General features: G+C 41.4%; 1 long non-coding RNA gene across 4 annotated transcripts; it reads right to left on the reverse strand.

Moving 5' to 3' along the window:
* Positions 1-3,081: 3,081 nt before the first annotated feature.
* LOC134877027 (uncharacterized) lies at positions 3,082-9,358 on the reverse strand. Of its 4 annotated transcripts, XR_010167515.1 has the most exons (6): positions 9,296-9,358; positions 6,134-6,172; positions 5,532-5,696; positions 5,268-5,398; positions 4,751-4,876; positions 3,082-4,598 (listed from the first exon to the last, which is right to left on the reverse strand). It is a non-coding gene; the product is annotated as an uncharacterized LOC134877027 (long non-coding RNA). The 4 variants fall into 4 exon arrangements; XR_010167514.1 differs by lacking the exon at positions 5,268-5,398; XR_010167517.1 differs by lacking the exon at positions 6,134-6,172 and having other exon boundaries at positions 9,296-9,332.
* Between the last annotated feature and the right edge of the window lie 211 nt (positions 9,359-9,569).

The following is a 9,569-nucleotide window of genomic DNA, read 5'->3' on the forward strand; positions in this document are numbered from 1 at the left end:
CGCTGTTATTATTCTCTGTTCAGAGGAATTTTTATGGGAAACAAAATAATATTTTGCAGAACAACAGTTTCAGGGAGAGGGTGATTAAGATTAAACGATAGAGGGGGGAAACGCTGGCTGTGGGGAGGATGCTGGCGGTCAGACCACTAAACAGGATTTAGGATTTTCAGAGACGTCCTCCACTTTTTCCTTCAGGTCTTGACTCAACAGATCTTCATCGGCCCCAGAGGATGAGTTGTCTGACGCATTTCTACACACAATACAATCATCAACCATGTCGCCAAATGAAAATGACAAAATTGGACAATTCTCCAAGATTACAACAAAAAGCAAGAAGACGTAGTATCTACCCAAAACGAAAAGAGACCCAGCCACTAAGGACTACGCTGTGTGTGTGAATGTGTGTGTTCAGGTAATGGCGAGTGATTACATTCAATGGAGAGGCCAAACACGCAGACAGACAGCCCTGAGATAATCCTGCAGAATATCAAAGAAAGTCGAAACTCCTGAGAGAGATAGAGGGAGTGACTTCGGAAAAGTGACAGACAGATGGGGGAGAGAGGTCAGGAAATGGGCAGGGGAGTTGAAAGAGGAGATGAAGAAAAAGAGAAGGAGGGTCCGGGAGAGAGTTAAGAGAGTTCAAGTGTAAAATTAAGAGAATAAAACCCCTTTGTAATCTGCTACTTGCCCATGGACCAACCAATGGTTAGCCATTGCTCTTAAATCAGCTAAAGCCCTGTAAGCCTTTTCAGATTTACGCAGGGCTTTTGAGTCTTAAAGGTCATTTCATTGTCAGACTCCGCCCTCTTCCAGATGAAGCAAACTGCCATAAAAAGCAGCCAATATATCTTGCTAATGTGCCACATAAACACCTGGGATTACTTTTTTTTTTGGCTTTTAACCTCTGTCTGATTTATTTAGTCAGGTACAGTGAACGCTGTACAGTAAAAAGGCCAATGGGAAGTGTGTTTTGTCTGAGCGGCCTCTAAAGCCCGGAGCTAGCCGGCCTTATCAGCCTCCTCTTGTCCCGTTGCCCCTGGTGACACATTCCACCTGGAGCGGGGCCAGCTCCCCATTAAAGAGATCAAAGCTAGGTAAAATGGATGAAGCTCTCTTCATGTCTTTTTCTGTCTCAGTTTCTCTTATTCACTTGGTTTATACCTGCCAGGTTTTTTTCTGTCTCTCTTTGCATTTCGTCTGCTCTCACTTGTCTTTATTGTCGTTGGGAGAGAGGCTCAAGTGACTCAACCGGCGGAGAATCGTTTAAGAATTATTATCAGTGACAGTTTACAGATGTTGTTGGCTACTCTGGCGACAAGGCCTCCTGTCAACCCAATGTTTTTGGGGATTTAAACAATTTATCGGGGATAATTTCCTCTTGTTTCCTCTTTAGCGCAGAGGCCAATTACTCTTAACTGTCATCACGTTGCTTAGTGGGCAGTACTTTAATTTGTGTTTCTCCTCCCACTGACACCCATCCGCTCAGTCCCTTCAACCCTTCATATTTAGCAATGTTTGGTTACATTGACCACATAAATTCCTCCGCTCTGTCTCTGCAGGGTTTAAAAATGAAACATAAATAATGCAAAGTCATCTACGAAAACAGCTGGAGGGGGACGAAGGCCGGCAACACAAACAGAGATCTAGTGTTACTCCAACATGTCTCCTCGCTCCATTTGCTGTGTTTTTAGGAACGGTAGCATACCGTGAGGTTGTCTTGGATGCCCTCGTGCTCTGTTCTAAATGAAAGTGGAAGTTGTAGGCCAAGACGCAAGGGTAAAACTTTCCAAAAATAACTGTAAAGGTCTTTTATGGTAAAAGGAATTAGAAAAGTAATTCTAGCTCTTGCTTTGGTACAACAAGCCCATAGGGGAAGTCAGCCTTGTGTAATTTCAATCATCCTTTCCTTCCATTTTCCTTTTAGAAAAGCAAATTAAAATCACAGAACGGCAAATAAATCTGTACATTTTATTCCAGGAGACAGCTGAGTTATTTGGCCTGTGTTGCCGTAAATGTTATCCAGCAGTAAATGTATTGGCTCTGTCAAACAGTATCAAATATAGACGAATGTCACCTGTTGCAGCTTTTAAACACTCACCAGGCGAGTGTCACAATCCATAAATATTCATATTATGTTTTAGCTATTTGTCTACCTGTAACCTATATTATGGGAAGTTAACTACAGTACACATCAGTACACAGCGGGGGTGGAGCAGTTATGATGTCATATGTGAATGCTGTTACCCCCCTAGTGTACACTGACGGACCAGCAACCATGAGGATTCTCAGGTGGATTTTCCAAAATAGGTTTTACCCAAAAATAAAACAAACAATTTACAAAATTATGCAAAGGAGTTCACTTAAACTCATTCTATAAAATCTTAACAAACTTCAACTAAATTTTACTTTATTCACTTGACTTAACTAACAATGGAAAAACTGTATGCATAGTGAAACATTTCTAATGGCTGATAAGACCACATAAAAGGAAGGGGTCAAAGACAAACACAAAGCGTCCACCTAAACTTCAACCAAACAGTTAATCACTATTCATAATACAGTCAGCTATCATCTTGGTGCTGATTCATTGGCAATGTGCATAATGTTAAATTCAGGGGTGTGCAGGCTAACCATCAAGGTATTAAGAGGGGTTTTGTTTTCTTCCTTGTTGTTTTACAGTTGATAATGGGCTGAAAACAATTTTCAATTCTCTTACTCTTTTTAAGTTCCTCCAAGAAATCAGTTGTCTCTTTCTTAAGTCGAGACAAAGTCTGGACTCAAAGTCAATGATATTTATTTGCCTCTCCCTTGGAGGATTTGTTTTTTGCTTTCGGTGCTTATTGGGCTGACTTGGCCTGTGTCCTGCAGATGGATTTGGATTGAAACAGAAATGACCACATGAAGTAATTGTTGCCAAATGAAGCAAATGAACATAAATACATTATCAAAGATGTATTTAAATCTTTAAATGGGCCAAACATATTGAGATATTGCGCTTCACACCTTGCAAAGTTTATTTGTATAATCTTGAAATAACTCGAAATGCTGATTCATGTACAAAGATGTTTTATTAAGCTTTCCAAGTCACCACAATTGTACAGGAAGTCAAAAAACAGTAAAATAAACAAATAAACCAAAAATGTTTACACCCTAACCATTAACAACACTGCTTATGATAGTTGTCTAACTGCTCATTTGATTTTCATTTATTCAATTCAATCTGCAAAGTGAACTTTCTAAATGGATGATAGCATAACACACACACTATAATATTTGTAGAGTGATTTACAAGCCCAGAATGTCCTCTACCAGAGACCAAAAGACTCAACAAAATAAGTGCTGTATTTTTGCAGGAAAAAAAGCTTGTAAATTACCTTGACTCCGAGTCACGTCAGAAGCCAGTTTGTATGTGAACTCATCACAGGTGCAGTGTAGTTTGTGTGGGAGAGGAATGTGCAGATGTATCTGTGTGTATTCTACAGTATCAACAGCACGTATGAGAACAGGATGCCTCCAAAGGGGAGCAGAAAGGAGTGTAAAGAAGTCATTTTGTTTTACTTTACTCTACTGTTTGGCTTTGCTTGCATGTTTTACTGGCATGCTGATTCTGGCTTGCATCCATGTACTCCAAACTTGACACGTACAGTGGAGATGTGTAGTCAAGAATCCCCCTTCATGTGGAGAAAAGTTTTTGTGTGGCGTTACTACTTTTTCCTGATTTTTAAATCAGACAAAATTTACTTTTATCTACTGCTATTCAATTTACTTTTATTTTCATGGCATTTGAAAATATCCACAATTGGGTATTTTTGGATAATAGGTTTCCATATGTTCTGGCTGAGGATCTGAGAGTGTAACTTGTGAAACTCAGGCCAGGAGGGATCTCTAAAGACAGTTCAAAGACACCCCTCTGCTCTTATAGTCTGCAGGAGGCAATACAGATAATGGTTTATAAACACAGGTGGGGGGTGTATTTTGGGACGTCAATGTACCTAAACACAATATCGAAGCCAAGACAGTTTGTATGTCCTAAGAGAGGGATTCCTTCCTGAGTTGCTCATCCCTTTTTTCCCCCATTCAGGACTATGTTTGGGGAGTTATTACTTATCTGAAGCTAGGGTCAAAAGGACAGCAGGTGTCCTATGCTGTACATGTTGTAAACCCCCTTGAAGTAAGTGTATGATTTGTGATAAATGGCTGTATAAATAAACTTGTCTTGACTTTATCCAAGAATCTTCCTCTTCACTATGTCTCTCAAATCTCCATGTGAACTTCCTGCGCTTCTTTTCTACGCCGCAGTCTGTGTTAGGCAGCTTTACCAAAAGCCAAAAATCAAACAAGGGGAGGTATCAAATTCAAGATACTTCAGGTAGATCAGTTTCCATGGTGAACTCACAAACACAGTCTCTGTAGAGGGAAATACTCTACCGGCTGCAGTCACTGGCAGGTCCTCAGGAAACACCAGCGAAAGCCATTTTCCAATTACAGTAAATCTTGTCATCACTCTTCTCAAGTAGCCGTGTGGCACTGGTTATAAGCCACCGCTGCTTCTCGGATCCACCTCCAGCACAGAAAGACAGAAAGGAATTTTTGCAGCCCTGTTATTTGAGAATACAGTTATTTATATAGACAAAGCTGTCTAAAATGTCAGACTGAATACTTCAGTGAGAGCCATGGGCTTTCTAGCTGGCCTGAAAAGGGCCTGCGACATGGGTTAAACTGGAGAATATCAAGTTTTGTTTATACGCACCTTAGAAAAACAAGACTGGGGCGTGGCAGAAGGGGTTTAAGACGCTGGCCATGTAATCTCAACATCACTAGGTTTGAGTCTGACCAGGTGCCTTCCTTGCACGTTGTCTTTCTCTGGTCTCTTTACCTGTTTAAGAAAAAGAAGAAAAAGGGCAAAGCCATGGTCCACTACTTTCTCTGCTATGTCAGGTCATTGTTTACAGTCCAATGAGCAACTCTTGTTTTACTTTTGTTAGATTGCTTCACATGTAGCCAGTTTTGCACTCAACAAATTGTCTTTAAGCATCTATGTCGTCAGATCATGTCCAGTGGGTTATGAGTACGAGAACAATTCTCACTCCTTTGCGAGAACAGTTTACCTCTATATTTCGGGACCATGATTTACTTTCTTATGTTAAATGCTTTTTTACTCTGATCTACAGCGCCATGTTTCTGTGTGAGTATTTTACCGTGTAGCGGGTTTGCCTTAACAGCTGTTCTTTAAGAAGAGTGTAACTCCTCGTTCAAGGCCGACTCACCAGTAGCGTTTGAGAAAGAGTGTTTCTTATTAAACTCTCCCCGAAAGAGCATTGCCAACCTTGTCTTGGGATTTGAAGTAAATCCGGTAAGAAGCCGTAACCCTCAAGGTTAGATTCCTCAATTGTGTAGCCTGTCTTTCACAATAAAAGTCAAGAAGTGAACCATCTTTGGACCATCTGTTCTCTGTCACAATAAATGTCACAAATATGTAATGATGTGCTGAAAATAACACACAGGCTGTAGTAAGCTAGCTGTGAACTTACTTGTGACCGATAGACTTGTACGTGTTCGTGTTAGTCTTGTCTTCTTTAGTGTAAAACAAGAGGCTTCGTTTTTTTACACTCCCACTTGAAGGCTTCACAGGCCCTCACAATCAGCAATGAGCGACCACTGCCTGCCACCGAGTGAGGGGGAGTACGAGCAAAAGACTGAGGGAGGAGGAGAGGAATGTTAGATGGAGTGGGGCAGTTCAGTAGTCATGCTTACTTAACTTTGTGGGTTAATTACCACACTGACAGATTGATTACTGAGAGTGACAGAGGAGGGGGGTCTGGCAGCGGCTCCCAGCTGTACTCCTTAATCTTCAAACAGTGTGTGTGTGTGTGTATGTGTGTGTGTGTGTGTGTGTGTTTGGGCGAGAAAGTGACACAACAAATGGGAATAGGAAAGTCTATGGGATTGCTGTGTGAATAATAAATGGTTAAAGAAGAATGAGTACTTCCAGACTTCAGTGAATGTACATCATTGCCTGGCTGACAGATAGATTTGTCTCTCTTTTCCTGTTTGCAAGTGTGTATGTGTGTGTGTGTGGGGGGGGGGACACCTGGAGCTTAATAGAGTGTTTAGGATGTCTGTATCTGTATACTTTTCAGTTCAAGGGTCGCTGCAGAGGTCCTCCATGTCACTGCAGTTGGAAAACAAACACATCAACAGACACACACATACACAATCATTTTCTTGTCAACGGCATTCTGGCACAGATCAAATAATTGTGGAAATTTTAATTGCTCTGGCACATACAACATGCATCCTTTTTAAACTAAGACATAGACTCTGTCTAACACACATACTAGCAGGAAAGGAAAATTGGTATACATGGTAATTACACACTTTTGATATGTACAACAGGAAACATGTTTGAATGAAACAAGTTGCTTGACCTCACGCACTGAAAACCCAGAGACAGATGTGTGTGTCAACATTAGGTTAAACACAGCTGTTTTTTATTTACGTTTAAGCTCTGTTTAGTACACAAGACACAAACACATCAAGTGTCTGACTACTGCATGATGGCCTTTGTACGTTAATGCATTTTTGTATATGTATTTAGGTGCGTTCATGTGTCGTTTATCTATAAGAAAAGACAAATCTAGCAATAACTGCACCCTTATGTAGTGCTTTCACATCTGCAGCCTGCTGCCCTGCACAACCTCACTGACCTCATCCTCTGACATTACAGATCCTCTGAGCAGCGATGCGAGGGATGAGCCAAGAGACGGAGAAGGAAGTAGCTTAAGTGTTTTTTTGTCTTCGTTTGTTGGGGATCAAAGCTGGCTCCTGATATAAGAGCTGTCTCTCTCATAAGGAGGATTAGTACGAAACAAATGCAGCTCTGGCTCGGCCCTCTCCACTTCCCTCTGAAGGGAGGAGTAGGAGGAGGGGCGCGTTCCAATGCCAGCTCAGGTGGGAAGCAAAGACGCAATAACGACAACTCATTTGGAAAATATCTTGTAAGGTATTTTGGAAAGAGCTGTGCCAAAGACTGTGATATCCTCACGCTTAATCTCACACACACAAACCGTTCTTTTGATGCTGTGATGGGACGTTTTATGGAAGAAGCCTTTGTTCAGTCGAGCGTTGAAGCAAATGAAATACTGTGGAGTTGAACACGTACACTGTGACCACCCTCCTTGGTGTGTGTCTTTGTTCATGTGCAGTATCTGAGGCTTTAGCCGGAATTGGAAATGGCCAACTCTGTAACCTCTCTTTCTTTAACCAGTGGTGAAAAAACTGATCTGTAATTTCCGTTTCTAGAATTTGGTCAATATGTGTCATTTTTGATGCAGGCAGACGGTATGATATTTGACCAAAAATGAATGCTCTTTTTTGTGAATTTTCTCACAAATATTCAGCAACACAACACTCGAATACTAAAGCTACTGCAGTGCAGAACCTGTTAAAGCAACAATTTTAATAAACACTGCTTGACCTAACTTTAGAAAAGAAGCAACCTAACAAAAAGATTTACGTTGTCTTTTGGTTTCACAGGGGACACTAACAGTGTTTTACCAAGAGAAAATCCCAGCCCTTTATGCTATGTCAAGTGTCCTTGGCTGTAAGTTAATTATAATGCAACACTTTTGATAGGGAGCCCTGCATAAGAACAGTCTGAGCAGTGATAAACCCGCTTCATGACTATATTAGGCTGTCCTATTTGATATGAAACTAAAAGAGTCATGCAGCTGTCAGAAGCCTCACCACACAGGTGACTCTGCCATCAACACCGGAACACACACTGTAAACTTCTGTGCAGTATGTCTAGGAGCATATGAGTGTGTGTGTGAAGCATCCCTGAAGCACGTGGGATAGGAATGAACGGATGGATGCCTCGAGTAGTTCTCATTAATAGTGCTGTTAGAGCAGTGTGACATTTCCCTGCCCCGTGCCTCTGTGACACAGTGAATCTGCCAGACCCTGCAGAGTCACAGTCTTAACCTTGTCTGACCATGACAAACACGCGGTTACACTTACCATCATCATAATAAACACTATGCATGTGTGGTCAAAGATGAGTCATGGGATTGACACCACAGGGGAGCCGGGTGATTCCCACTGGTATCAAATGGATTTAATGTTAATGCTTATATGTCACCATGAGGGAGCTGGGATGTCTGGTACAGTACGTGGAAGAAACTATACATACACTCACTGATCACAGAAGGACTTAAACTGGGTCATTTAATTTTATCAGGATGGATTCCCAGATGGGTTGTGTTTATTAAACTGGCACAGATCCAAATGTATTATGTTGTTACAAAAGAAAATGATACATACTGATCTCAAGTATACATGTATCCTATTGGCTCTGAGTTTGTTGCTTTGTTTAGATAATTGTAATAACAAATTTTGTGGAAAACGTTTTGGGAAATACTTATACTTAGTTACTTACTTGCCTAGAGTTGAATGAGAAGATCTATACCACTCTGACAGCCATTGGACGATTAGCTTAGCATACATTCCGGAGGTAGCCTAGCCTGCTAAGCAAAATGCCTGCTTGCCTTAGCTTCATATGCAGACAGACATGTGTTGGAATTGATCTTCTTATATAACCCTCGCCCCCAAAAAATGACTGAGTATATTTTAAGGATTGATAAAATTGGATATAAAAACACAAAGTCAATAACCACATAATGACAACATATTAAACAGCAATTGCACGTGCAGAAGAGAAGCATGGTGATACAATGTAATACAATTACAGGCACAAACAATTACATGAAAGACATTCCTTCCTTTAAGTATTAACTGGCTTAACTAAGCTCAACTAGGTTTATTCTTCATTTCAATCCTGCCTCTGTTAATTCTAAGTGTGCAAAATGAAAGTAAACAAACTTTAGCAAACAAACCCGGGAGTGAAAGCAACAAGTGAACTATGTGTGTGCGTCCAAGCCTCAGCACACTATAGCACTGTTGTTTGGGAGTTAGCAGGCTTGTCCTTGCGCCGGGTCAACAGACATTTCTCTCTAAAGTGACAAGCAGCGGGGCTGACATGTTCAGAGCTGTTTCACTTTGTTTCCTTTTTATACACAAACAACGTCCCACTGTCATCACTCCATCCTTCAAATACCAAAGGGCCCCCTTAAGAGTACGGTCTCAGTGTTGTCCTCTACTCGGGCCCCATGATTTCTCCTGGAAAGCAAGTCCCTTAGGACAAAACTTTGACTCAATCTATCTATGAGCTTGCGCTCATAGATTTTCTTCTCTAAGCAGCCTCACATCCAGAATAACAAAGTATAACCAAACTCACTCTGCTGATCACCACGTCCTCACACAGCACGTTTTCCTTCATTGAAAGGTGCCTTCAAAAGGACAATACCCACCTCCCCCCCTCCCCGTGCCTCGTGACTTTAGGGTTGCGTTACACTCCTCTGACTGACACAGCAACACACACGCCCTGATTGTGTTTTACAGCAGGTAGTCAATCTCTCACCCTGTAAAGCTGCCGGCCTGTGTCAGTGTGCGTTAGCGAGAGTTTTCTCACAGGTTATCACTCTCACAGCTGTTTTTTCTTGTTCTCTGGC

Source organism: Eleginops maclovinus, chromosome 15, assembly GCF_036324505.1.
Source record: "Eleginops maclovinus isolate JMC-PN-2008 ecotype Puerto Natales chromosome 15, JC_Emac_rtc_rv5, whole genome shotgun sequence".
Taxonomy (NCBI): domain Eukaryota; kingdom Metazoa; phylum Chordata; class Actinopteri; order Perciformes; family Eleginopidae; genus Eleginops; species Eleginops maclovinus.